The sequence below is a fragment of the Neodiprion pinetum genome, chromosome 1, assembly GCF_021155775.2.
Source record: "Neodiprion pinetum isolate iyNeoPine1 chromosome 1, iyNeoPine1.2, whole genome shotgun sequence".
In the NCBI taxonomy this organism is placed as follows: Eukaryota; Metazoa; Arthropoda; class Insecta; order Hymenoptera; family Diprionidae; genus Neodiprion; species Neodiprion pinetum.
Genome location: NC_060232.1, coordinates 19110890 through 19136499, shown reverse-complemented (window position 1 = coordinate 19136499; position 25610 = coordinate 19110890). Strand labels below are relative to the sequence as shown.

The 25610-nt window shown below is 36.7% G+C and overlaps 1 protein-coding gene and 1 long non-coding RNA gene across 3 annotated transcripts in view; one reads left to right on the top strand and one right to left on the bottom strand.

Moving 5' to 3' along the window:
* The window catches only part of LOC138190738 (two pore potassium channel protein sup-9-like), a 1051447-nt gene that overhangs the window by 232386 nt on the left and 793451 nt on the right, over positions 1-25610 (top strand). The gene's annotated exons all lie outside the window — the stretch shown is intronic.
* Positions 5772-6877, bottom strand: LOC124224930 (uncharacterized). The gene is made up of 3 exons (XR_006884953.1): positions 6811-6877; positions 6232-6408; positions 5772-5871 (listed from the first exon to the last, which is right to left on the bottom strand). It is a non-coding gene; the product is annotated as an uncharacterized lncRNA (long non-coding RNA).

Sequence of the window (25610 nt, the reverse complement as noted above, 5' to 3'; positions counted from 1 at the left end):
TTATAAAAATGAGATTTTGATTTAATGAAGAGCTTGATAAAATTAATTTTAGTACCTACCTTTGTAACTAAATGTGTGAGGTCTGGTGCATTATTTATAAAGTCCATTATTTGATTCCACTTAAAGACTAATGACTTTTTAGATTTATGTCCTTTAGATTTATTTTTAATAAAACTTCTCAAATTTTGAAATTTATTCATGTCAGTATTTTCGTTGGCACTTAAGGTCTTTTTTAACATTGATCGAAATGACCATAGAGTTGGAGGGCTTAACCTCTTACTCAATTCTTTAAAATATACAATCAAATTAGTCTCTTCTGAAGTTGACACAGAACTTGTATGGTCTATCTTCCATTTTTTGTACGCATCGTAGACTAAATTGTACCTCTCTGCTGACTTCTTTGGTAATGTGCCGGTTTGTATTATTGAGTCAGCCTCTGCATCAAAATCTCTGATCACTTCTTCGTCGTCCATAGATTCGTTACTCGAGGTGATTTCACTCATTGTATTTTATTTTTGGGTATCTAATTAGAATCTAATTAATATAAATTAAAGAACTTTAAGGTTATCTCTCGATCCTGCGGAAAAACAATAACACAGTTATGGTTAACTATGTGGTAGTAGCCGACAATGACGGCAGTTGTGGCAGTCTGGCATACCGGCATGCACAAGAGAAATGTTTACTCCTGCTGTTGTAGAGGGCGCATCCATAGCGTTAGCAAGGCACAAAAGTTAGACTTTCTGCCTTGAAATCAGGGCCGAAAGTACGTACTTTCGACCGAGGTATGAAGAAAATTATTTCAACTTACATTCAAATACGTGAAACAGACATCAGTGCCGAAAAATTTGAAACTTTGCATCGAAGAGGAAATGCAAGTTCACAATGAGTGCTAGGTGATAATACACAGGAACGATTCAAGAAAAAAAAACAAACTTACGTTAATATCTACCAGTTCGAAAACTCGCGCCATAACAAATCGATTGCAAGGTACCAACCATTCGACAAAGTTCATATATCACCATTCAAATACTGGCACCTCTCCGCTAAACATCTAACCAATAACAACATCAGGCGTTAATGGAAGTCATGTTTTCGTAAATTTCACAAAATATCTCTTAAGGGGGGAGCCTGCTTTAGAGGCTTCAAAAAATCGGTTTTTTCGAGGATTTTTTTGGGAAGGAAAGAAATATCTGATTAAAACAAAACTTTCAGAGTTTATTGTTACGTATTTCAACAGTCTTCTCGAATTTTTTCATTAGGATACATGTCATATTATGCCTGGTACAAGCATTTCACCGAGGCGTCTCGAGTATGCATTTGTCGTGCGGCAGGAAAGGTGCAGGTCGCAATTTCCATCTGAAACAGAGAAACCAAAAAAATTTTTACTTCTCAATAGTATAGCTTCTAGTTAAACCAAGAAAATTCCACAAAAAGTGAAAAATTCAACAATTTTTTGCAAATTAAAAAAAAAAAATTCATTTTTCTTGGGAAAAGAATTCACTTTAGATTGTTTAAAAAGTGGGTTAATCTTAACTTTCTTAAGGTTTTTTTAGGTTCATCTAGAAGAGAATTTCATCCCGAGTACAATGCAATTTGTCTCGTTTCGATAGGACGTTTAGTTTTTTCCCTATCTTTCCCGCCAATTAGGAAAAAGCGTAAAAACGAAAAACGGAGAAATCGTGCGTCAAAGTTTTCGTACATAAAAAATCGTAATTTTCTTGAACTTACCGTATTAATATGCTAATCAGCGATTCCTGGTCCATAGAGTTGCCCTTCAGACTCTTCAAAAAACTGGTTCAAAACTTCATAAAACTGGTTCAGACTCTTCAAAAAACTGGTTGAAAACTTCAAAAAACCGCTCGTATACCTGCTCGACGCTTGCTCACTATTTCTTCTGTAACTCCGAAAATATTTCGAATTTGCGTCTGAAATTTTAGGGACACATTCTTGGATAGTTTGGGAAGACATTTATACAAAAAAAAATCGATATTTTGAAGCCTCTAAAGCAGGCTCCCCCCTTAATATGCTTGATTTAATAATAGCTTCAATATTGAATATATCATTATAACTTAAATGCTCTTGATGTTTGTCAAAAACACTCGTACTTTGTACTATCAGCGGGAATGCTATAACTACCTTGTTGTTAACACAACGTTATATATTTATATTCTTGATCTTTATGTTAAAACTTATTAATATTGATATGCTCGATGATTGATGTTTTTATTCGGATTGTTGATAATGTTTAATAGTAACTCTATACATCGTTATAAATTGTTTCCACTAAAGAAAAAAAAATAATTATAATAATATGGAAATTTGCAATTGTACAATTTTCGATTTACAGGCTCTGATGAAGGTCAACCTTTGCCTCGACCGAAACGTTAGCACATCACAAATAAATAATTGATCGTATACACCCATGAGGTTTTTTCTTTGTCGCTTCATTACATTCTACGACCAAGAAATATTACATGTAGTTAATATCCACCACAGCGGAAAAAAGCAAACAGAAACTTACCAGGTTGTTGAGAGTGAAGACATTCATTTATCTAGTTATTTAGGAACCATTTTATTACAAGTAATTAATCAAAAATTGAATCAATCAGGCGGGAAAAATCCGTTGACAACTTGGTGCGAATCAAATTGGCGACAACGAGAAATACCATGTTGGATAAATACGTAGGACGACGACATGGTATCATGAACAAGATTCTAGGGAAAGATAAATTATTTTCTGTTCGAAACCAGATTAAAATAAATATTGTTAAAGTTCTTAGTATCAGATCTAAGGTCAACTGAGCCTTATTCTCCAACAATGTTACACATTTCTAAAATGAGACGTTTTCTGAAGTCAGTTTCGTGGTGGAGGATACTAACAGCAGAGAAATTGAAACTATGGTTATGTTCTAATTTGTGTTTTATCAGGGCTATTTTTCGTATTAATCACTTATTTTTAATATTACGTTGTGACATCACTTTCGGTTGTGAAACATGTTTCTTTCAGTAAAACATTTCTAGTCTGAGGAGGACCTATCTGCAGTAGAAGCGAAACGAGCTTCTCGTTCAGTTTTTTTTTTATTATTGACCTGATGACGCCGATAAATTTTTTTCTTTTTATACTGTTTGCGTCCGCTTAACTCGTATATTTATTACACCTATTACTATGAGTGTTAAGCATATGAACAATAGCACACAGATTCAACCTTGTGTGGTTATATCCGCACGTGTGATCTGTACACGTGTAAGCACCTAGCGAATAGGTGCGAACTTCCATTCTTGTAAATGCAGCACTTAATAGTTGACGATAGACGTGCGCTGGCGTTAAAAATATTCTGGTGTTGTTTTGCGTTTCCTGATACATCTGACTTTATAATTGAGCAGGCGTACAATTTAAATGATGAACATACGTTAGATGCTCGGCGATATTTTTGATTAGAAGTTGAACAGCGCAATATTACTAATTGCATCAGCAATAACTTACCGGAAACAGATGGTGTCGACGTAAACTGTTACTTGTTGTTGGATTAGATCAATACCTTTACCTATTTCGTTCTCTGTTCGTTACAGGCAGCTTACTCCGCGAGAGTTCTGGCTCGGTAAGCTGCAATCTACGTCAACTAAAGTTTCAAATCTTTTACTCACGATAGCTCAGGAAATTCCCCGACCACATGTGCTATGTTTATGAATCCATAATAACTGCGTTATATGAGTTCGTTATGCTACTACTATGGTGTAAGAAGCAAGGTGTGCTCCATAGAGGACCAATTTTCGTAAAAGCTCACGAATTCCGCCAGTGGACATCACGGCAAGTCAAAGTGAGGCTGCAAGGCAGATGCATGCACGCGTACACATTACAACATAACCTCAACTACACATTGATAAACGCACAAACAAACGTAGTGAGTCACGCATCGCGTTAACTTGCATCGTTTCACGAATTCGATAAAATATTCAGTTGTTCGGTTAAGGGCTGTAAGAATCATGGTGGCATCTGCAGAGGTGAAAGTATTCACATTTTCACTATACATGGATTGAAGACTTCATTCAACGATTCATATGTAACATTCTAATCTACCTTGGAATCTTCTAATAGTTCTGAATTGACTGCCTTTTGAAAAGCTGCGCTGTAGGGCACCTAATTCTTCACACCATGGCTACTACCGGCCGAAGTGTTTCTTCCTTCGTGTACTCACGCATAGCTTTTACTAGTATGCTACTGCAATATGTTTGTCTATATTTCTTGATCCATATTTGACGCTTAACACGAAATAACATCGTTCCATCTCTTTGGCAACTGTTCTTTGATTAGAAATTAGGATTCAAGATTTTAACATTTTCCTGTAGTTATTTTAATAAATAAGTTCCCATTACAGCTTACATTTGTAATTTCTGACACTCATTTCAATTTTTTGTTTAATGTTTACCACCGTTGCGACCAAATTGTTTTGGATTAGAACTGCGACAAAATAGTTAAAACGATTTTAATTTTTTTTTTATCTAGGTTTAAAACTATCCTAAAATGTATTAAAAATTGGAATGTGAACTATCTGTTACGGGGTGAATGATAGTGATTACAATGAGCGGCTGTCGATGATCGCATCCATACTAATCGTAAGCCGCGACGTTATTATGGCCTATTTCGAATTGTAACCCGTCGACTACGCGCACGTACGAGGAATCAGAGGAAGTGAGAGGAAGTTACATTAAGGTGTTGAACGTTTTGTTGTAGAATTGATTTATTGTCAAAGATATGGCGAGCGCAATGAGAAGACGTGAAGGTGGAAAAAGGGAAGAGAGGTCTTTTAGATGTTGTCCGAATGAATGGTGATTTCAGAGTGGAATATGGGGGAAGGATACGAAGAGCTAGCTAGTTGCAGTGCAGGAGTAGAGGGAGCATTCTGCTGATGCGGTACGAAAACTGAGGCAGTGGGGTAATGATGAGAAAAAGATACAGGGTATAAGGTAGCTGTAGGAGTGTGAGAAACGTATCTAATGTCTGGAGGACGTGATATATCTATCTAGAATTTTTTTTGAATAAATTATTATGACGAATACATTTTTTTTTTTTTTAATGTCATGGATAGAGTTTGACTATCGAAAAGGCGAGCACCAAGAGTAATATTTTTTCTTCAGTTCAGTCATTTGTTAAATCGTATGATTCTGGTTTTGCGCAAATAAGGGGAACCTAGGCTGCAACGACTTCGTTGCCGATATGACGTTTACGGGCATATTTGCAGTGACTATCAACCACACATTCTCCGAGAACGGCATCGGGTAGTGAGACGAAATGCATTCGCCCTACATACCTATGAGGACTCCCATTTTTAGTACAATGGGCTGGGAATATTTGTTTTGATCTTATATAATAACGAGACATACGTAAACAACGGGAAGGTTAAGAATTTGATTCAGTAATCATAAGAAAATGGACAAGCATACAAAAAATAAAACAAGAACGTTGATAACTATGACAGTTACATCAGATATTGATTTGAATAAATAAAATATAAATAACCATAGAAATCTTTTAATCATTCGTGCCATTGAATTTTACTTTTCTAACTCTCTGATCACATAAATATATGGACATCATCTATTTCGTTACATTTAAAATTACATACTCACATATTCATTCACACAATCATACACAAGGTAAAATACGGTTGTTTAGCTAATTAGTTCTTTTGTATCAATTGTTTTTTATATTGCTATTTATTTGTCAATTTCTAATTATTCTTAACAGTTTTTTTTTTTTTATTAAATTAACGGTTTTATCACTTATCCATGAAGTTTGACCCAACAGGTTCCGTTATTGATGTATAATCCATTTATAGTGTTATTTCTGTTGTGCGTCTTGTCAGACCGTTCCTGTGAGATGTTCGTTTTTAAAGATTAGTGTGCAAATTAGTTTTAAATTATATAAATGACGTATTAAATCTTGCACCACTACGAGGAATTACATGGGTGCGTATAATCAGTTGTGAGTCGTAAAGTTTAGCGCGCACTTTTATAATTACGTATTATCGTCATAGGTCAAATGCCTATTGGTAAATAAATTTCATGGAAAAATGTTTTATATGAAAATGTTGTTGCTTAGAAAGGATATCACATGGCGCTAACAATTACTTTCTTAGTGAACTCAGTAAGGAGATATCAAGGCCATCTTAAATTTTCGTTCCTAATTTGAATTCTTTCGGATATTTTGAAAAGTAGTTGCCATTTTTCTACCTTACTAAACGGCTGACAAAAATGGGTCCAATTTTAACCGTACGAGTAGTGCAGAAGAACGGCCCAATCGATGAAACTACACATCAGAAGCTCCATATTTAGAGGGAAAACGAAACAGCGTTAGGAATTTTGGCCAAATCTGTGATGCAGAGGTCCGATATTCTTCCCGTAAGTACGCTGAGAAAAGTTTCATTTGTTATAGTTGGGTACTAGGAAATTGTAATAGAATTGGTATCGTTGCAACAACGGTTTAAATATTGTTGGTATTACAAGAAAACCTGATACAAATAACTATTTATTGTAATTGTAGTTGTCAATAACAGATTTTCTGGTTGCTGCAATATTAAATATGTTTATCAAGTTGACTACATTTTTTAAACTCAAATAAGCCTTTAACTTCTATTTACTATTGCAGTAGTTTTAAATTAGCGAAATAATAACAAGAAAATATGGTACAAGAGACTATAATAAAAAACGATAGCTACGCATACTTGATCTTCTGATTACAGCTACAAAACGGATTTTCATTTGTACCCGGCATAATATTTTTCGGTTATGGTGTACAATGAAAATAGTTACAGAATGTATAGTGAGCACAACCGAAGAGTTCTCTCGGTGAAGGTAGTTGTTAGGCACCACATCTGAACGCCATCCTGACAACTCTAAGGCTTTCTCCAAAAGCATTTCCTGCAAAACTTAATTATTTTTGGCATAGCGTCTCATATATGACACACCTTTTTTGAATCGGTTATTCAAAATTTACATTCAATTTTTAAGATGTCGCTGTCATTTTTTTTGCATAACCAGACTTCTAAGATGTCAATCTCGATGTTTTAAAAGGGATTATGAAGATTCCGCGAATATAGTGAATACTATAAATAAACAAACGGGTGAAAATGCATGTTTTCAAAGAATGAATGTAATTGTGGGACGGTTATGGAGACTAGAAAAGTGGAACTTGGTAATATTGGATTTTTGGGGTCGCTAAAAATAAATGTGATGAAAAAATTTCAAAATTCCAAATGGCAGATTCAATATGGCGGGCTAAAAAAATAAGTGTTGATCCAATTCGCTTGAAATTTGTTACTCGAGGATTCTCGGGGTCGTTGAGAACAAATCGGACGTCAGAATTTCAAAATTTAAAATGGCGAATCCAATATGGCGTACTGAAAATATAAAAATTGATGCTATTCGCTCATATTAGATCGACAAATTTGGATTTTAGAAAATTCTCAAATCTGAACCCATTTTTGAAACCAGCTACCTCGAGTACCCATAACACACCCACTTTCACGGAATTTAGCTGTGAGGAAAAAGGTATACTTCAAAGGGTTAAATAGATATACATTTCCTAAGATATTTGGCATTTCAACTTGAAATGGTACACCTTGTACAAGCACAACGTGTAGAGATTGTTTCACACTTTTCCCGACTATATTATCTTTTTCTCATTTTTGTGTTCTGCATACCTATGCAACATGTGTGTATGATGACAAGAAAATGCCTCTTACCTTTCATTTTGTCTGTTCAATTTTCTGGCTCTCTGTATTCGCCTGGAATATGCAAAGGCTTGTCCTTCGCATGAATCGAGTCGCAGGGCATAAGGCACAAGGTGGTTAACGATCAACACGTACCCAGCATCCGTTTAGAGCGCTTGCGCGTAACGCTAAGATATGACGTAACCAACGCACCCCGGCTGTACCTCTACCGCGCCATTATACGCGTATAACCCACCTCATCGTGGGTGATGATTTTTTTTACTTCGTCTTTTATTTTCATCTAAAATCTTCCCACGAAAAATTTCATCTTTTTTCGCGATAAAGTTGCTTCTGCAGAGCAATTTTGGATTCCTCATATTTTCATGTATAAATCGTATGGAGTTCTTAAGACGTGCATGTGCTTTACTTATTCCCTACATTTCACGTATTTCCTCGACTTTAAAGCAACTCGAGAATGCGATTCAATTGCCAACACTTTTAGAATTCGCTAAATCATTCTTATACGTATTCTTTTATTTTTCAGTGTGTGAGTGTGCCAGTTTTTTTCGGTTGAAAACGTCTTTTCCCGTTGCGCGACTTTTTTTGTGAATTTAGGTATTACAATAAGTAGGCAGGCATGAAAATCAGGACTGTCTGTAGCAGCAGTGATAGTTTGATGTTTTACTTTTTCAAGTGGTTATACGTATATGCTTTAAATATACAGTATGAACATAGATTTTTTAAAACACATTTTCATAGATTCAAGATTCAGAAATATTCAAAATCTCATGATATGTTAATAAGGTTCAAAGTATCATTACGAATACGAATTTAGGTGTAAGGTAAGCGTACCAGTTACTGAACCGGTCCCAATTATTGACCTTTTTTGGATTCATCTGTTTGATTTGTAGGTCTTCAATTACCAAAAAATAAATTTATAGTGTTTAACGCTCTAGCAATTGGTCTTAGTCATCGAGAAATTCACCGTTAATTTTTAATTTTGAAAAATAAAATGGTCAATAATTGCGTCAAAAGGCGACAATAATTGGTACACTTACCTTAGGCAGATCTTGGAGAGATTTATAGGACTGAAAAAGATTCCGTAAATATGCTGTGTAAGAAGTTGCTTCATCAGCAGGTGGTTAACTTTGTGGCAGAGAAGTGGCATATAAAACTCCGTATCTAACTTTGAGTGAGTTTTCAAATTGAAAAATAAATTCAAAAACCCCTTCATAGATGTTGAGTGAGTTTTTCTCAAAACTCCAGTCTCAATAATTACATGGGAAAAGAATTGAACACAGAGAACAATATTTCAATCATAACTACGGAGTTATTTTTCGACGTGATGGACTGTTCTGTATTGAAAGTCTGAGAATTCGATCATGAAATCGAAAAAGCTGGAAAATGGCAAGTAGAAATATCGATGATTGGATAAAATTAGAAGCATGCTTGATTACTTCAACTGTCTTATTTCAACCAATAATCATAGAATCATTTTCTGGTGGGTCGCTATAGCATTTCAAATAAATTTCATTCCAGACGGTTCAAAATTTTTTATCGAAATGCAGGTATAAATGTCAAATAAATAATAAATCACACACATGGTTATACATAGCCAATAATATTGAATATGTCATTTACTGTGGACAAGTTACTTATAACTAGTGTTGGAGGTTTTTTGAATTGATTATATTCTGTATATATTTCAAAGAAAGAAAATTGCTAATTAAAATCAAATAAAATTATAAAAATTTCAATTACAAGTTACGAATGTAATTAGTATCGATTTTTTTCTAATTGTTAGCAGAATTTGAGATACCAGGCTTCAATTTTCTGCAAATTACATTACAGGATGATTAGCATTGTGAAATTTTGCGAAAAACAACAAAGAGTTTACGCGAAAGTTAGTGCAAGTCTAAAACAAGCTGCAAGTTCAACCTTGCAAATTGCCCCCTCTAGTACAAAATTCACAATTAACTACTCGTTACATTGTGAATTTGTAATAAAAATGCTTTTAATTACTCTATACTGTGAGCATTTGTAATAAAAATCCATTTAATTATTTATCACTTTGTGCAGTTGTCATTAAAATTCATTCGATTACTAATAACTTTGAGTATTTACTATTTAGTATTGCATTTGTGTAATTTAAGTGCATTCATGTAATTTAATTACATTCCCACAAAATTTTTGGAACAATATTTAGTAAAATCAATTACATTTTATTCTCAGCATCAAAGTCAACTCAAAAGTCAGTCACATTTTATTGGGGTGACCCAAAACTCATTGGAATTATTAATACTTACAGGGAATGACTCATATATACTCGAAAAATTAGCCGTCCATGAATCACTGTCTCTGTGTGGGGTGCGGGTAAAAAATCAGAAAAACCAAAAATTAGAATGGTCATAATTCCGAACATAGATGTATCGAAAACTCACAGTCACGAAAGAACAAAGTGGTGAATCTTCATTGAGTCAGAAATAATGGAAGTAGAATATAAAGGTATCGAAATTTGAAGTTATAGAATTTAGAATACACAACTGGTGAAAATCCCGAAAGGCCATTAGCAGAATGAGGCAAATGCGATTGCTCACAAACACAAATAAATAACCTTCAGATGGATCATGAAGTAGAATTTTCATCTATTCGAATTCATAAATACGAAGGCTCAAGAATCAGAATGGTTAGAACTTCGAGTAGTACCTAATCTCATAGAAAGCTCGGAATATAGAATTGCAGTATATCAGAATCATCAGAATGAAGAATCGCAATATATCAGAAGAGTCAACTCATATCATATCAGAAGCCAAGAAATATAAGTTTATGATATCAAAAGTCGTATTCAATCTTTTAAAGATATAAAAATATTGCAGATGAAAAGATACACCTGATGCACCTGCATAAAATTCGAGATTCTGACACTCCTATCTGATTGTTAGTTAAGCATTTTATGCACACATCTCTTCTTACATGCGATTCAGTCTAAATTTTGCTTACCTGGGGTGTTGGGGAACTCGAAATTTTATAATACAAAATGGCGGATCCAATATGGCGGATGAGAATTCTAAAAGTTATTTCGTTTCGATAAAACTTAGTATGGAATGATTTTTAACTTGTTGATTACGAATCTGTGTTTAAAGGTCAAGAATTCAAATTAGCGGATCCAAGACGGTGGACGTAAATTCTAAAAGATATTTGATTTTGATAAAACTTAGTATGAAATGGTTAATCAGGTAGGGCAACGTAATTTGAAATAAGTATCCATTGCAAATATGTGAAAACCTGAGCTAAATGCTAGCCCGAAGATATTGTTATTCAGCGTGTTCGCGACGTGAGCAGTTTATAAGTCAGCAAATAAGAACAGGCACATCGTTGGCCACACTCTAAAGGCCTAACCCAACAGCTTTAAAAACTCACAGTTCTCCAGTTGCGTTGCATTCTTTCTTCATTATTAAGTATTGAGAAAAGAATTTATTTGATTCTGTATATAAAACATTTTACAAGGCAAAATAGATTAGTTGGATAGACTCAGAATGTGAAATTCTGGTGTTAAGCCATCTGATCGGTTACGTTCGGAATACTGATCTTTTTGAATTGTACGATTCTGAATAATGACCCTTCTACATTCTGTATATCTGTTTTCCGCCGTTTCTAAATGATGAAGTTCTATTTTTTACTTCTATAATATTTGGACATTTGAGAATATGAAACTTTCTACAAATTCATTCTCTAGAACATTGACTCTATACATTATTAAATTCTGTACTTCTGAATTCTTGGATTAACGTTCTCTGAAGTCAGTGGGTTCGGACAATAGAGCCCTCTACTAAATACATTTTAGGTAAACTGCAGCTTTTTATTGGGCACTATTCGGAACTTAAAATTTCTGATAGTATCTGTTCTCTCATATTTTTTATTCGAGTTTATTAAATTCGGAATTCTGGACATTCTGATTGTCGGTTTTTCTGATTTCTTACCCCCACCCACTACTCGATGCCATAATGTCCACTTAGAATCCGGTGTATTTGGTAATCTCAATAATGAACCCTAGATACCTCGAAATCCTCTTTTCTCAACCCTTTCAAGCATACATTTTTCCTTACGTGCGATTTACTTGAAATTTTGCATGCATGAGTTTTTAGGGTTACTGATTACAAACATGAACTCTATATTAGAAAACTCCAAATGACGGTCCCAATATGGCGGACAAATAAAATCAACAAGACGATAAATTTGTTGGTACGTATTAAGTTCGTGTAAAAATGCGCATTCGAATTTTAATTGTGGATCAGCGGAAAAGTACAAATTCCGACCATTTGTTTACATGTGCTATTTTTGCTTAAAAAGATTGATGAGTTTTATATTTTTATAAATCTAGAAATATTTTGGGGACCGTATGAAACGAAAAAACTTGGCAGTTGTTAGCAAAAAAGTAGTTTAATAAATGAAGACCTGCAAAAAAAGATATGACGCTGAGCGGCCCAGGGTGAATTAAAAGGTTAAGACATGTTGAAGTAGAGATTGATGCATGATAATGCTACGGTGTAGTTGATTGTGATCCCGACGAGCGGCTATCAATGATCGCATCCACATCCAGTCGTGATGTTGTTACGGTTTATTTCGGATTCGCAACCCGTCGACTACGTGCACGTACGAAGGATAAGAAGAAATAAGAGAAACTTGTATTCAGGAGTTGACTGTTTGAGTACATAATTGATTTATTGTACAAGATATGAAGAGTACAATAACAAGATGTGGAGGGGGAATTAGAAAACGAAAGGGAGGTGAATTTAGATGTTGCCCGAATGAAAGATGAATTCAGAGTATGAATATATGGGAAAAAAATGCAAGGGCTTAGGTGTAGGAGTATTCTGCTGATGCGATATGGGAACCGAAGCAGTAGGGTGGTGATCGGAAGATGCAAGGTATAATGTAGCTTGTAAAGAAAAGTGTGGGAAAAGAATCTAAAGTCTAGAGGTCGTAACGATAAAGTTTCAAAAAATATCTGGATTTAGCTGCAGCAGATTACTATAACCTTAAATCGACTGAAAACTAGCTACAAATACTTTGGTGTTTCCTTCAATTCTCCGAACTTCTATTGGCCGGGTAAATTGTAGCACTTTGATACATACCTTGGAACTTTGAACCAATTTGATTAAACGAACAATGACATTCGTTACCAATTCTATTCAACTTAAACATCGTACCAGATATTCCATCCTCAATTATACAATTAATCTTCTCTTATTCTAACTCTCAAGTTATCGTTGAAAGTTTCAGATCAATACTGAAGCCACAAACACACTATTCCGCTTCTTGAATTCAGCATGACATGTTTCTATTTAATTTCTAAACTGTGGGATGGTACCAGAAAGACGTGAATCAACTGTAAATGTAGGGTAACTAATAAACCGGGATAAGTGAGTAAAAAAGCTACTTTGTACTTTTTTTTTGTTTTCGTTCGCGTAAGGTCAATTCATAATTTCCTCGGTTTGTGTGCTGAAGGCTCGGAAGGAACCGATCAATTCATCGAATCTTTAAAAGCTCGTGAATATTCCATTGCGCTTCCGAAAACAATAGCGTCCTGGAGATCTGCTCCTCTAAAGGTCATTCTGGTATTAGTTTCTTAGCCCCCTTTGATTTCATCATTCATGTAGATGCATCAGTCCAGAATCCGTTCTTTTGTTCCATCTTTATGCACGTTAAACATAAGTATATGACGTATGCATATCCCGATAAGAATGTTTCGTTGCCTTATACGTGAATACAATGAGACATGTAAGCACAGTTCGTACACAGTGCCTCATTTATCGGTTCTCTCTGCAGATTCATACTGCAAAAATTAAACTTTTTCAACCCATTCACTTTTTTGTACACTATAGTGTACAATCTTGATTTTCGTTGTTATTCACGATTTTATCGAGACATATTGCATGATAAATAATTGTCAAGTATATGAAATAGAGATAAAATTTTCTGACAAATTGATTGTCGCTATTGATTCTGTACAATTATTTTCATATCGTAAGAAAAACGTAATTTAAAAAAAAAATCAATTTCTGAAACATGTCCAAAAAATCTCCAAATCGTTCAAAAAGTATTTCTTTACTCAAATGAAAGCATTTTGAGTCAATACTTTCATTTGAAAGTAGATGGGTTAATTGGTTTAAATTGATTCAGGTTAGTGTTATACACAATAGTGTTTGCGCTAGTGTGTTTTCGTTTTGATCAAAGCATCAAGGCTGTGTGGATCAAGATATTAAAAATACAATACGTACAACAAATATGTCAGTGGAAAACGTAGATTGTAAACGAATGAAATTGATGCGGGATGCTCACAGACTGTGATTAAATAAGTTGACTGAAAAACTGATTAAAAATTTTAGGATTATATAGTTGACGTAAGACGGTGAACTTGAAGGCTGAATGCTGAAATATAGTGTAAATCAACGTGCGACCATAGTGGAACTAGAATATTTTTGTACGTGGCTGCAAGTCACGGAAGGGTGATTTTGATAAAGAGATGTGGAGAATGCGTCACCTGAAAACTTAAATACTGACTGGTGGAAGGAAATGAGAAATAGAAGGTATTTCGCGGAGGAAATGTACGAAGAAACTACAAGGAGGTGTGAGATATGATCAAAAATGTTGGTCTTAGCGTCAAATTGCGTGGGAAATTTCAATCTGCGGATACTTAAGGTTGTAAAATATAAAATAAACCGAAGGACGGGAAACGGAGTGAAAGTAGATTAATAATGCGATTGGAGAAACTCATAGATTGTTGCAAACCTGAAACTGACTTTGTATATGAACAAATTGGACTAACGGTGCATTTCAGTGCATTTAACTCTCTCAAACAGTCGTTTTAACTGCCAGTCAAAGTTAGATACTACGAATAATTATTTTTTTCAGATTGTTTATTCGCTCTGTCGTAAATCAATAATCAAATACCTAATCAGTAACTCGTAATCAATATGAAGAACTCAATCAACTGAATTTACTGTAACGAATTCTAGGTCAATGTAACTTAAATTTTGTATTGTATAGGTGACTGAAAAATACTTACAATCCGTTTTTAAAATCATCATTACGTATAGAAAAGAAAATTGAAAACCCTTGATAGTTTTTTTTTTACTTCTGTATTACAGAGTCTGGATATTTAAAACCATGTTGAATTATCTGAAACTTTTTCTAATTAACTGTTTGAGCCCTAGGGATTCGTTATAAAATAATTCAGGTAATTCATTTGATAATCGAGAGACGAAACTCTTAAGGCTTTACCGACAGTGACATCTCAGTTACTTTAAGATTACGAATAATTAAATGCCGCGGGTGTCTCTTCAGTGTCAAGTTTACGTATAACATATACGTACATACTGAGGCACGCACAGTTGTTCACACGCTGGAATTCAAACATCAGTCTATAACTTACGTACACTTCACAGCGCTATAAGATATTTTGAAGGACACGTGGCCACGTTCTCTGAACTTGAAAATTATTTCGAATTAAAATATCGACCGTTATTATTGTGCTGAGATCTAAGGTTTCAAAAGAATGTGTGAATAGTCAAGTCGGGTCACCTAACGTCGAAAATAGATGTATTCAAGGTCGCCACTGATCAGTGTTGCCACTCTGGCAATAGAAAATGTAGCAAATCTGTGAAAAAAATGATCTAGATAGGTAGTAAAATGTACTGAATAGAATTCAACTATTGTGAGGTTATGTTTTTTGCCGCCAGGTGTTGCTTTCATTGTTTTCGTAGTGTGAGCAGGGGCCCGCAACTCTATAGGGGAGAACAGAAACGTGATTTACAATTAGTGATTTGAGCCTCCTACAGAGGCGCTGGTGGTGCTGCAGTCAGCTCGTCATTTCAGACGCCATGACAGTGATGTAGTGAACGCGCAGACATTATGATTTTTGCAAGCGTTGTATACTATAGTGTTCGGAGTGGCTTGTGAAAATTAAAAAATTTTAGATTTACTGAGGCAAGGTGACGGTTTGTGTCTACGATGGCTTCTGTAAGAAAAACCATTGCGTTGTGGAAATGTGTGATGCCTACGTGCGAGACAGATGTTCGTAAAGAAAGAGCCTACCAGATCCCGAAAAATGTCAACCAAGCTTACCTCTGGGTGAAAAGTTTAGGAAATCCTGAACTGAGTAACCTAGGGGTTGTAGAGTTGAACAAATATCGAGTGTGTCACCGGCATTTTTCCAGCACTGACTATTTGGCGCAAACTCAAAGGCCTACTCTCAAAGAGGCGGCTTTACCGAGATTGCGGCTACCGGTTCGTACTGTCGAGAATGGCGGTGATTCTGCGGTATATGAGTCTCTGAGAAGCTCTGAGGATTTTCGAACAATTGTTCTGGAGACAGAGCTTATTGAGCAGTCAGTCACCCCTTCATCATACCAAGGCGATGAACCTGTGACGAAGCCCAACGAGAGCGAATCTGTATCCATCTCACGGAAACGGAAACGTCCTCTAGGGTCTCATTTATCGGATCTTCCAAAAAGAGAAAGGTACCTCATAAAGGAAGCTCGAGGTTTGATAGCTGCCGTCAATACTTACGAAAAACGAGCTTCAACATACAGAGACCGTTTGCAGCAAGCTATGAAACTGTGTAAGGATAGGTCTCTTGAAGCATTTGCGGGAAGATTAATTAAAAAACAGTTTATATTTTTTAGAATGCAGCTCAAAAACAACAGTGTTTCACCGCGAGGTCGGCGCTTCACTCTGCAGGAAAAACTTCCATCACTTTCCTGGATGAAAGCATCTGGTAGAGGGTATCGTTTGCTTCAATCCCAAGTTCAATTACCATCCGTTCGCACGTTAACATCATTATTAAATAGATATCTCTTAGATGCTGGAATTAGTAAAAAGGTTATTAGAGCTTTCGAAAATAAAGTAGATTCACTGGAAGATCCTCAAAACAAATTCATCACACTCTTGTGGGTTGAGGTAAAATTGGAACCAAATTTACAATATGACAGAAATCTCGATAAAATAGTAGGTTTTGAAGGTTTGGGTAATCGTAGAACATCAACTATTGCAGACCATGCTCCAGTATTTATGGTCCGTGGTATAAAAAATAATTGAAAAATGCCCCTTAGTTTCACATTTTGTGTATCACAAACAACCACGGCTCTAGTGATCAATTTATTAAAATAACATGTTCAAGTACCGAAGGAAGTTGGCTTGACACTTGTTAATACATTTTGTGATCAAGGGAGTTCTAATGTTGCTGCTATTAATCAATTGGAAGAAGAGTATCGTAGAGTTAAAGTGAAAAAGGGTTTAGCAAACGATCCCACTCTAATCATGCTTTCTGAGATGAAAATCATTCCCATCTTCGATCCTCCTCGTCTTTTAGAATGTTTGAGAAACAATCTCCTGAATAAACATCTGGAGTTTCAGTCGTCAGAACAAGGAGTCGAAGAACGTTATTTTGCAAAGTGGAGTCACTTGGAGCTGCTACTCGACTTGGACTTGTATGCAGAAACTGACAACCAGCGTCTATGAAGAATGACGAAAGACTACGTTGGTCGACGATCCATAAAAAAGATGAAAGTACGGTACGCAGCTCAAGTCTTCGGTCGAACTTGTGCACCTTTTCTAGCCATGGTAGCACAATATGGATCTACACCATCAGCAGGAAATAGAATGCCAAAGGAAGCGCTGGATACCAGCAAGGTATTATTTTTCTTTGATGATTTATTTGATTCAGTCAATGAATCTTCCGCTGGAGAAAGGATCACCAATTTACGAAGTGCAGTGACACTCACCTCGAAACACCGACGGTTATGGGCGGATGCCCGCAAGAAATTGCAAAGAATGCGCTTCGTCAACATGGACAGTCCTAGCCAGTTAGAACAATTCCGTGCTTAGCGAATTGGAATAGAACATTGAATGGGTTTCAACAAATATGGAAGCGATTTCTCGTTGAAGAAAATTTTTCCTTTTTTTTTCCTCGAAATATGAACCAGGACTCATTGGAAAATTATTTCGGTTTGATTTGTAGTCATGGTTGGTGTAATGAAATCCCTCAAGCAAGCAATTCACCGCAGCATATCAATCACTGGTCGATAATAGCATCTCGATTCCTCATTCACGAGGAGGGAATTGTGAAGACGACCAAGGTAATATGCTTGGAGATTTGCGTTGCATGGTGGAGAATCAAAACATTAATCATGAACCTGACGATAGCTCAACGGATGATTTGCCTTTACCTCTTGAAAATTTTCCCCAACACTTTAGCTTACATTCTATTTTTTCTAACCCAATAAATAGTCATGCTGCTAATTACGTTGCTCAAATTTTGTAACAGCATGTTCATAACTGTAAACAATGTAAAGAGTGTATGTTGGCCGGGAACTCTCTTGTAGATAGAGATGAACAATGTAGAGTACTTTTTTCAGACAGCCATTTGCATCAAGTAAATCAGTTTTCTTAGCATCAGTCAAATTTGTAAATCTTGTCAATATTTGAGTATAGGCGTATCAGACAATTTACTGTAATAAAGTATTTACCTATTATTTAGTGTGTAGCAGAAGGGAATATTCAGATTTGACAAACTTGATGGTAATATCGTAAACTCTGACGTGGATTTTTCCGCACCTCGGTCACTCGGAGCAAATGACCGAGAACTTACCGCGTGCACAATGATTTCGCGTCTACGATGTATCTTGGACCTAAAAACAATGTCGCGAAGTTTGTTGGGCGCCTGGCGTGATCAACACGCCTCGAAATCGCTGATGGGCTATGTCGCGACAATATGCTCGGTAGCTCAGTACCGCGGAGAGGGGAGGGGTAATTGTTGGGTAGGGAGAGAGCGAGATAGGCAACACCAACACGTTATGTCACCAAATTAATATGAAATCAAAATAATATATTTCAGCCAACGATAATGCAAAAAAAAAAAAAATAGCGAAAATAATAACTCAAACGTCGCTCTTCGCGATTCAAATGGCAAAACCAGAAAAATAACAATTTATAATTCGCTATTCGTGCTTCACGCTCAAATACTTAGATTTAACAAAGAAAAAAAAAAATATAAGGTAACTGAAAAGCAGTTACACTTTATCGTAATTGATTCGACGTGACCCAGTGTAACGGAATTTGGTTACACTCAAATTACAGTAGTCTTGCCGCGACTCAAACCCGGGACTCTACTCGACCTTCTCGGTCACTCAACAGTGGCTCTACGTTAGTACACGCAACTCAGGCTACGGTCACCAAGCAGATTTATGGGCTAAAGAATTTCGAGTACTTTCGTTAACGCAAATCCTCGATGGGTATCCGATCCTCGGCAAGCCTTTATTTAATATCTCTCGAAATTCTCTCGCAAGAATATTAGCACCGCTTACCGCTCCACATCCAGAATACGAAGCTGCCTACTCCCTCGTGACGGTGGACATCCATTATGATTCGCAACCTCAACGTTATTAACGACACTCAACGAACTTGATTCAGCGCGACAAACAAATTACTACATTTTCCGCTCGTCGCCAGAAATAGAGTGATCCCCGATGGCCGTTCGGCCGCAAAGCCGATCTCGTCACGCTAATCCTTCGTGACGTCATCACCCTAAGAATGCGCAACAATCGATCTGTCATCGATTTCGACGATTGCGCAACTTGACGCGCACCTGTCGTCGCTTCGCGGCGCAGAACTTAACGCTAGATCGCGATGTCGTCTTCCGCGCAGCTCTGTGGTGTCCCGGGTTTGGGCAGGGTGGTTGTCCCCCGTCGCTAGCCGATCTCTCGCGGTTGCCTTGGTCAGGTGTAGGCGGGGTGAGCGGGGAGGCTGCGGTACGCCGACCGCCAGCGGGAATCGCGTCCGCCTTGGATTCCCGAGCTGCAGGGATCTGCGTTGGCTCCCCCTCCGCAGCCTCGGTTTCCTTCACGCAGGATCTCCGCGGTTTCGCCTTGCCTTGAAATATCCTCGGCGTCGGAGTTGGTCGCTGGCTTGTGGCCGGTGTACTAAAAAAAAAAAAATAAAAACAAAAGCCTGCAATATCTTAATTGTAATTCGCGATTGCGTCCCTGTTGAAGCTCGGATGCGTGACTCCAGTTCTGTCGCTCCTCTATTATTATTTCGCGACTCGATCTCAGAAACCCTTATCCCTGGATTCCGCCCAAGGTTTAGGGAACTCCTTGTAACGGGCATGCCTAACAGAAATGCCCCGTTACAATACATATATTTATGTACACATATGTTGACGACACTAGCTCATGGTAGAGTATTGTTATGTAAATATTGTTTTGAATATTCGACCAGTCAGGTAATTTTTCCCTCTGTTTTTGTGCTGGCCGTGATTTAATATATTATCGTTAAAATTAGATGGGTTTTAGCCTTCAGCATTTTTCCCATTACTTTAATTTTTAAGAATCACAGTTAATTTGTCTTTTTTACTCTACATTTTCTTTCATAGTTATCCAATTAATTTTGATATCGTCTTTTATAACTATTTTGTAATAAATTCTAATAATATAATTTAAACACAAATCAAGTTCTCTTTCATTTCAGCAAATATTCCCTTTCCTGATGCAGAATTTGAATTCATGAATTAATCGAGCCGTATGAAACGCTGAACCTTAATTTGAAGGTTAATTTGAACGACCCGCCATATAAGACTTAGTGTTTTGAGCCAACTGCAGGTGGCGCGTGTGGGGTGGTTAACACTTCAACGTATTGGAGTTGACGTACGCTGGTTGCGAGTGAGGCAGGTCACTGAAAGGTCTCTTGTGGCAGGCTCATGCGCATGCGTAGCCTACTCAAAAGTGTAAAAAATCTCGGAAGTTCAAATTTTACCGCAAGCACTGTACAAAAAACCCAGTTTATCGAAAATGGTGTTGGGATAAATACAGTTTCAAGACTTCAATCTGTTCCATGCTAGATATTTTTAGTCATGGAATAGTACATATATCTGATCGTATGATCAAATACTAAAAAATGGTTGAAATGTACTCGAAAAGTACAATTGTACTAGAAACGGCAACACTGCTTCTGATAAGCAGAGTATTACTTTTACGTGAATTCGTATCCCGAAGTCATAGATAATACTGAATTCACATGAGAAACAAAGTTGTGGGTACAAAGTCATTCCCAAATTGAAGGTTTTAAGAGTTTTCTCGATCAGGGTAGACACTGCATAATTCTTTTCACGTTCAAACTAAAAAAAAGAACGCTGCTGAAACAGCTCAAATTATTTGATGTGTCTTGGCGATAGACTCATTAGCGCATGTAAAATTGCGTTGACTGTGACACTTTTAGACCTTTTAGGCTTTGATAAAAGTCGAAATGCATGTGAAACGATTACCGCAGTCGTTAACGACTGACTGACTGTAGCATCCTTTTGACGTTGAAATTTCTTTTGTGAAATCGTTTGTATCCATTTTTGTAAATCGCATGAGTCACTGTATCTTCGTCAAGAGCACAACTAATCATTTTGGAAGGTTCAATGGCGTTTCTTCAAGAGGAAGCTACAGTCCGTCCTTACCAATCAATCAATAGCTAATATATTTCTTTTTTCCGCTCAAAATTTGGCATTTTTTGAGACAATCTTTCGCAAAAATTAGCGAATCAAGTCAAGAATGTATCAGTGTTCCAAAAAAAAAAAAAAATGATATTGTAGCTACTATAAATTTCTACAGTTTTGTTTTTCCTAATGTCATTCATATCAACAAACAAGTTTGAAAATTTGAGGGTCACTACGCAAAAATTTTCAATCATGCAAATCGATGATGGTTGTAACGATAACAAAAGGTGTAAAACATAGGAGAGACCGAGACTAGTTGTCACACTTTTTACTCTCTGCGTTTTAAAATTTTTTTGAATAAAATTTTGTCTGATTCAGACACGAGGCATTGTAGATGCATCCGTTGCGCACCTATAAAAAATCGAGTTTATTCCAAAGAAAGTCTGAATAAGGGATTTCGAATTTTCATGAACAGTTGCAGAGTGTGTTAACTGATCCTGAGGCGGCGTCAGTTGTTCTAAGTATTTCAAATGACAAGAAAGGGTAAAAAATGAAGCACCTTGATTTCTTGATTTTGTTTCGATGTAAGAAACTTGGATTTCCAATGTATAGTTTTAAGCAATAATTCTTTTTTTCATTGTATTTTTTCACGGAAACCGCGAAACAGTCAACCTAGATTCCAAAAATTCTGAAATACTTGACTCGAACTTAAAAAACGACGGAAAAGTCAAAATGAGGCAAGTTGTTGCGAAATTATTGTCACATGTTACCACTTGCTCAACCCGCGATTTTGTTTAAAAATATGCATATCCTTCTAGCCTGCTATTAGAATATCTCAAATACGTATGAAATGAAACCGACAAGAATCACCTTGCCGATCATTTTATTGCGAAATATTACAAGGCAGCCAAAACAATGAGAAAAAACATAGTTAAAAGATAGAAAATAATCACTGACTAGGTCAAATTTCAGTTTTTAATCATTGCGAGGCCGCATATGATGCGATATTCTAGGTAAAAACATTCATTTGTTTCAAACATCGAACTACAACTTCAATCTATAGCTCGTTCCGACATCTAGAGGCAGCAATATGAACTCTGTGCCAATTAACCCGTGTGACAACTAGCCTCGGTGTCCCCCAACCAAATTTTAGCTGCAAAACAGTGGGCTGAATATTTATTTACCTGTCACTTGGAATATGATTACGTAAGATACGCTAATATTAAACGAAGGAAAAGCAGCGAAGGGTACATGGTATTTTCAGGTCCTTGCAAAGGATAGTAGTTTAGCCCGGTTCACAGAGTATGAATAATTTGTTGGGTGAGGCAAGGCGCCGCCGAACCGCACTCGTGCTTATTGCATGCAGTAGCTGTATTGAATTGCTCGTAACTTCTGAACCAATTGGGACGTCTACCACTATTCACCGCACGCGTACCTCGAATTTGGTGTTGCATGTGGTTGTGCCATATCTGAAGGATGAATAAATGAAATTAAATAAAAATATGCACCGGAGAAATTTCCAACACTTTTAAACAAGATGTTCATTTTTTGACACGCATTTTTGCATGGTATTTTGCATCTATTGATAGTTCGGATAAATGTATATAGGTAATACCTTCTAACTTCTCGTTCCTCTGTTTTCAAAGAGATAAGAAGACAAGGAAAGTTATTATAATCATCCTGAAAATGAAAAACGAAGTTTCTGCTAGATCTCCGCATATCCGTGTGCTCAATTTTAAACTGACTATATATCGGAAATGATTGATCGGATTTTAATATCTTTGTTTATAAATGTTTACACTATAAGGGAAGGATGAAATACTTCCAGAGCATATATTGCCACGCTCTACTGTGAGGGTGCGTATTCAGTGTCCAAGGAATCCTCGATGTAAATTATGACGATTTAATATAAATAAATATAATATTCCGGTATTAAGTAACCACTCAACCCAGATTCTTGTGTGAAAAACTTTCTGAAACTACGACACAGTGTAACGCGATCATGTATCCCAATGTGGGGTCAGATTTCATCCCCGTGCAGCCATTTTCGCTACTCTGTGGCAGATTATGTATCATAACGTTCAAAAGTATTTTTTTGCAACACCTGTATGGAAAGTCCATTTTTATGCACCATTTACAAGCACCGAAAGTAGTCTTTTATACACATGTGCGGGAAAAACTTTCGCGCATCGCTAGCGCTGTGAGAAAAAAACCTTCGCACATTGCCGGCGGTATAAGATAAACCTTCGCGCATTGCTAGCGGTGTGCGAAAAAGACGGTCGCGCTTTTATCCACAGTTGCGCATTTCGCAAACAGCTGCACTAGCGCCACCGATGGAATAGTTTGTCACTCTTTGCCGTGCTCGACGTCGTCACTGAACAGATATCGTGCCGTGGTTTCGTGAAAATATAATCGTGTATGTTGGACTTTCCATTACAGGTGTAGCAAAAAATAGAGTTCGATACACGCGCGATAGTTGGCAATGCCTATCTCGCGTGAATGCGCCACACTCGCTCTTTAACTCGTCTACGGTTCGTCTCCGGGCTCGTGCTGCGCCTTCACGCTTGTGCGGGCATTGCCACCTACACGCACTAGTATCGAAAAACGCTATTCTCGTATAACTGTTAAAAAAGCTTAAGCGGCAAGGTCTCTGGTAAAATAGGAAGGGTGCAGTTGGGACAATAAAGACGTAAACAGCTGCAGGTGGGACTACGAACCGGGAGCCGATATTCATTATTTAAAAGAATGCTACCGTATAAGGTCTTTACCAACTGCGGTATATTTTGTTCGAATCCTACTAATAACTCAGAAATTGCGATATGAGTATAACAATGAATTTTCTCGATAAGTTGTGAAGAATAGATCCGAACTAGAAGGTGAAATTCATTGAAATTGCAAAAAATGCACTTTACGTGTGTTGTAAAGTGTGGATGATTTAGTAGAGGCCGGGATAAAATAACCACCCTAAAGTTTGAATGCAATGTCTAGAAATTTGTATAAATTCAATTCAGATAGTGTACCTTTGTGTAAAGAAAACTATAACCTATATGTATATGATAAGAATAACAACAACGACTACAACGACAATTACAGTAAGGACAATCAATTTTATAGAAATGGGCAAATACGAAAGTTTCTTTTCTAGTATCTTTTCGTGGGTATACATTTTTTCCGGCGATTAGAATTATTTTTTTGAGAAATTATTGCAACATCGCTTCTATGGGCAAAATGAGACTAAATATCATTCATTCATTATGTGAGTGTACATCGATATTTTATATTGACCTCTCCTACCACTTATTTTTCATCAGATGTATCAAAGTGTACGCATAATTTGTTGGATAGAGCTACTGTTATTGCCGTTCTACATGCAACACCCACTAAACATAGATGATATCTAAATCACATTTGTTTCACGCAGTAATAACATCAACAATGTAAATTACGGTAATTGTCTGTTATCAACTGCTTAGAGAAGCCATCGGTTCATGCAATCTTCAATGAGTATAATCATTTACACGCAGAGCCGTGTGTTGATTATATTGAAAACTCACCATTAAAGTTTTTCTTATAATAAGGTCTTGACAATTACCAATTGCTTATTGTTTGACTTTAAACAGAAATGTTTTTATAGATATGTATAGGTGTTCTGCAATGCTGACCGAATAGCGCAAACCTATCGATGCGTAGGCCTTGATTATAGTGGGATTAAATGGCATATCCACACTTGACCCTTTTATGTATACATTTTTCCTTATATGCGATTTATTTAAAATTTTTCATGCATGGGCTTTTAGGGTCACTGATTACGAATTTGAACTCAAAATTTGAACATTTAAAATGGCGGATGCATTATGGCGAACAAATTAAAACGCGGAAAAAATTTTGGAAAAAATTCTTGAAAATGTTTTGGTGTGTGTTGTAACGTGGCGTTTTAGAACCGCTCGTCACAAAGGCTCAAAACTGAAGGAAATGTCCGGAAAACGCGTCCCTGGCGGGGTACTCCAACCAACCTCGATACGAAATAGGCAATAAGTACTACCACAATCATCAGACCATGCTCGATCCACGACTCTGAATTGCAATCAGACGTCGTATGAAACCGGCGGAAGCGAACATTGAGTTATATGTAAGTCTTCACTCTCTATTCGGCAACTTTGACCGGGAGGCAGCCTCCGTACAAGGGGCCGCAACGATAGGTATACTGGACAGTAGCATGCAGCTGTTGTGAACTTGTACGAGTTGATGTGAATGACGAAATCACGGGCAGTACATTACGTGTCACCTATCGGTAATCTTCGAAAACGTGTGACGTAAGCATAACCGATATTCACCACAAGGATGACCATGATGGCGGGGAACAAATGACCAAACAACTGGAAGGAGGAGTACCTGACGACAGCAGCGAGATCGGTGTTCCG